Source organism: Mandrillus leucophaeus, unplaced genomic scaffold (genome assembly GCF_000951045.1).
Source record: "Mandrillus leucophaeus isolate KB7577 unplaced genomic scaffold, Mleu.le_1.0 Scaffold147, whole genome shotgun sequence".
Classification (NCBI taxonomy): Eukaryota; Metazoa; Chordata; class Mammalia; order Primates; family Cercopithecidae; genus Mandrillus; species Mandrillus leucophaeus.
In genome coordinates, this window is record NW_012101443.1 from 1,193,407 (window position 1) to 1,198,352 (window position 4,946).

The 4,946-nt window shown below is 44.2% G+C and overlaps 1 protein-coding gene across 1 annotated transcript in view; it reads left to right on the top strand.

Annotated features, from left to right (window-relative positions):
• The window catches only part of LOC105535492 (eukaryotic translation initiation factor 3 subunit A-like), an 8,969-nt gene that overhangs the window by 3,246 nt on the left and 777 nt on the right, over positions 1-4,946 (top strand). The window lies entirely within an intron of this gene.

Sequence of the window (4,946 nt, forward strand, 5' to 3'; positions counted from 1 at the left end):
CGGTGACTCACACCTATAATTCCAACACTTTGGGAGGCCGAAGCAGGTGGATCACCTGAGGTCAGGAGTATAAGACTAGCCTGGCCAACATGGCGAAACCCTGTCTCCACTAAAAATGCAAAAATTAGCTGGTCATGGTGCTGCCTGCCTATAGTCCCAGCTACTTGGGAGGCTGAGGCAGGCGAATTGCTGGAACCTGGTAAGCGGAGATTGCAGTGAGCTGAGATTGTGCCACTGCACTCCAGCCTTGGCAACAGAGCGAGACTCCATCTCCAAAAAAAAAAAAAAAAAAGAATAACAAAAAAAGTAGTAAGTCCAGAAATATATCTATGAACTATTCAGTGCTAGTCCCTGTTGGAAGCAGCTTCTTTTTCATCTATTCTTTGGCTTCAACTTCCCCCCTATTTGGCTCTTTGTGCATGTTTTTTATCTGACTACAGTTAACACACCCAGGTAGCAATATGGAAATGAAGACCTAGGTTCTACTCAATCCTGGTCACAACTTTATTAGCTCTCTGGCCTTGAGTTCATTAAAGTCCTCAGTTGCAAAATGGAAACAATACCCTCCCTACAGATTGTTAAATGAGGCGACGTGTGCAGAAACGTACTTTGTAAAATGTAAGTGCTGTAGAAATTTGAATTCATCTGGCCATGGCACTCACCAGTTTAAAATTCTTCATTGGCTCCCCAGTGTCCTCAAGATTAAAAGTAAGCCCTCAGGCTGGCACACAAGGCCCCTGACCAGTGGTCCTTAGAGCCCTCCAGTGGTAAGAATCTAGTTCCCTATCCGCGTCACTCATGTACTTGCCTCTCAATCCTGTATTCTAAAGTCCGGCCATATAGACACTTCTCAAGTAGCTGGACTTTTTTTGCCACTTAAGACTTTTATTAGCAAACTGTTAAAACAGTAAGATCCATACAGCCAAAAGCCCTCACTACACTCCCTTAGGTGGATGATGCTAATCTCTATAAGGAGCTGGGCAGCAGGAACCATTTTTTACCCACATCCTGGTTTTCATCATCTTGGCAACTGTATGTGCACTATATAGTGGCAATAAAAAACAAATGCTTTGGAATCAACTACAATTTGGTAAATGTTTGTGTAACCACATTAAACTACAGGAATGGTGCAGATAATATGGACCTGCATCTTGCCAAGAATGAGTCTAGCAGGTTTTTCTGGATGGGGGTCCCTCGGTGCTTGCAGAATGAAAGGCCTTAGTCAGACCTTTCAGGGGTAGTATTTGGTGGTTGGTGGAAGGAGGAGGTTGTATCTGACTGAGACATCTGGTCACCTCCTCTCCTTGGCAAAATGGAGTAGCAATGAGCAGTTCTCAATCTCAATGAGATTTTGCCCTCCAGGAGACATTCGCAATGTCTGGAGTTTTTTGGTTGCCTCAACTAGATGCTTGCTACTGGCAAGTTGGTAGGGACCTAGGATGCTGCTAAACGTTCAACAATGCCCAGGAAAGTGGCAATAGTACTGAAGTTTGAGAAATCCTGCTTTATAGGAATGTTGCTTTGGGCATTTGTTTTTCCTGGTTACAGGTGCTTTGTTGAGAATGCATCTTTTGTGTAAGTCATTGAATGGTTGTATAAAATACTCATAGCTCCCCAAACACAGTGACACTCCCTTTTACTGCTGCGACTTGGCACACACTGCATTGCACCTGCTGAGTTATTTCTCTTGCTAAGTTCTTCTCATCCATCAGGCCTCAGTTTGGACACCATGTCCTCTAGGAAGTCTCTCCTAGTCCCTAAAAACTGGGTGCAGTGGGTGCCTGCCCACGTTGTGCATCCATGCTGCTATGAGAACAGTTACCGCACTTCAGAAGAATGAGCCGTTTTCTTGACAGTCTTCCCATGGAACCGTAAGCTCCTTGGGGTAGGGACCCAGTCTTGCTCACTACCGTATTCTTAGTGCTCAGCATAGCACCTGGCACTGTGGGCCTCCAATAAATATAAGCACATTTGGAGAGTCTCTATAATTTGAGGGTTGGCAGGAAGACAGAGTCAGGACGGAGGCTTTTTCAAATTGTCTGTCCCTTCCTATTGCTATCACCACAGTTGTAAGCCCTGCTCAAAAGTACTTCTGCTTCCTTAGATGTGTTCCAGTAGACACAATGGTAAGAACAATAGTGCAGGGAAACTCATGTGAAGTCTGGTGAGTTGTACTTAGAAATCTGGTTTATTTAATTTTGCGTTATTCTCTGCATTTATTTATTTTGATATCTTTTTAAATTTTATGCCCAAGGGTTAGCAAATTATGGTCCATGGACCAATTTATCCAGTTGCCTGTCTTGGTATAGCCACAGAATTAAGAATAGTTTATATATATATTTTTTAATTTTTATTATTTTTTTTTTTTTGAGACTGAGTCTCTCTCTATCGCCCAGGCTGGAGTGCAGTGGTGTGATCGCGGCTCGCTGCAACCTCCACCTCCTGGATTCAAGCGATTCTTGTGCCCCAGCCTCGAGAGTAGCTGAGATTACAGGTGTCCACCACCATGCCCAGCTAATTTTTAGTAGAGATGGGGTTTCACCATGTTGGCCAGGCTGGTCTGGAACTCCTGACCTCAAGTGATCTGCCCGCCTTGGACTCCCAAAGTGCTGGGATTACAGGCGTGAGCCACCGCCCCCGACCCAGTTTTTATATTTTTTTAAGTGGCTACATTTTAAATGGTTATGTAAGTATCTACAGAATCTCAATTTTGCCTCCTGGGCCCTAAAGAATAAAATCTTCACAATCTAGTTATTTACAAAAACTGTTTGCTGATCCCTACGTGAGCCTTTAGCAAAATTTGCATTTGAATATTCCAGTCTGGTCTCAGCTGTGCCTTGGCTGTCGTTTCCTGAGCCTGTTGGGGTTCATTTGGTAAAAGGGGAAATGGCACAGCCTGTAACAGCCTGTAACAGTAGCAGAAGCAACTGTCATGAGACCTTGAAGAAGACCTCCTGACAGCCTTACCGGACACTCTTGTAACAAGATTATCTTAATACAATCAGTACAATGTATACACTTTACCAAATTATCTCACACCTTCATTTTAAAGTCACAAGTATAAAATCAATTGCACATTTTAAATTGAAATTGCAAGGTAATCTGTAAGATTCCCTATGAGGATAATTTCTTTCTTTACTACTACGTCGCATGAATAGCAGACACATGCAGATTGTCTTACACTTAATGGTTAGTACTAAAAATATTAGTACTATGGGTTTGATTTAGCTCGTCGTTTCTATATTTAACTCTAAACCTTCCAGAGTTACATGATCATATAACAACAGATATACCAGCCTAGATGAGCTGGGTAATTGGATGATGAAAAAAAAATCAGGACATTAATGAGATTGTTTATCTTGAAGAGATCTGAGACTGGGCGCCAGGACTAGGGAGCTATACTGGGCTGGGTCCTGAAACTGCTACCCCAAAACACGGTGCTTTGACATACTGAACTGAACAAGAGGCCACATCTCTCTAACTTTCCTCCCATCTTCCTGTCTCTCAATCCTCTGTCTCTCCCGTAGCACAGGAGGAAGTTGTTCTCTGAAGGTCCTTTGTCTGCCTGAAGTCTGGATCCACCAAAAAAGAAAACAGTTACCTCTGGTCCCTTCCTCAAGTTTTCATTAACTGAATTCATTGCAAGAAGAAAGACAACTTGGTCCACACACATGGATAGACTTTCGTCACAAACCACTGTTTGCTCATTGGGTCCAACAGAGTTTGTCCCAGGCCGTTGTATATTTCAATTCCATTGACTTCCCCTGAAGATCATTTACTACCTTCCTAAATCATCCACGTTTCCCCATCTCCCTTTCACTCCAGAAGAGGGTATGAGACCTTCAGGAAGACCTCCTGACAGTCTTACCGGATGCTCTTGTAACAAGATTCTCTACCCCACTGTGTGGTGAAGAAATCGCTCTGTGATTTTCCCCCATGCACATTAATAAATTTTGTCCGGCATTTCTCCTATTAATTTGCCTTTTGTGAATTTATTTTCAGCAAGGCTTCAGACAGCAAAAGGGAAGTTTTCCTTTGGCCCCTTCCAATGTTTTTTCTTTTTTTGAAACAGATCTCATTCTGTTGCCCAGGCTAGAGTGCAGTGGTGCCATCTCAGCTCACTGCAACCTCCGCCTCACAGGTTCAAGTGATTCTCCTACCTTAGCCTCCTGAGGAGCTGCAACTACAGGCATGCGTTACCACTCTTGGCTAATTTTTGTATTTTTAGTAGAGACAGGATTTCATCATGTTGGCCAGGCTGGTCTCAAACTCCTGACCTCAGATGATCCACCCGCCTCGGCCTCCCAAAGTGCTGGGATTACAGGTGTGAGCCACCATGCCTGGCTCCCTACAATTATTATATGTCCCATTTTTATAGAGAAGTTGTGTCTGATCCATCAGCAGGGACCGTGAGGAAGGTAAGCCTTTCTGTTGTCATTGAGTTTTGCTACCTTCATCCCTGGGCATTTTTCTGCCAGTTATACCCTTCTCCAGTTTGTTCATGTTCTTTTTTTTTTTCTTTTTTTGAGAGGGAGTCTCGCTCTGTCGTCCAGACTGGAGTGCAGTGGCGCAATCTCGGCTTACTGCAACCTCCGCCTCCTAGGTTCAAGTGATTCTCCTGCCTCAGCCTCCCGAGCAGCTGGGACTGCAGGCGCATGCCACCACACCCAGCTAATTTTTGTCTTTTTAGTAGAGATGGGGTTTCACTATACTGGCCAGGCTGATCTCAATCTCTTGACCTCATGATCTGCCCGCCTTGGACTTCCAAAGTGCTGGGATTACAGGCATGAGCCACCAAGCCCAGCCTTCTTTTAAACCTTTTTTTTTTTTTTTGAGACGGAGTCTAGCTCTGTCACCCAGGCTGGAGAGCAGTGGTGTGATCTCTGCTCACTGCAACTTCCACCTCCCAGGTTCAAGCAATTCTCTTGCCTCAGCCTCCCGAATAG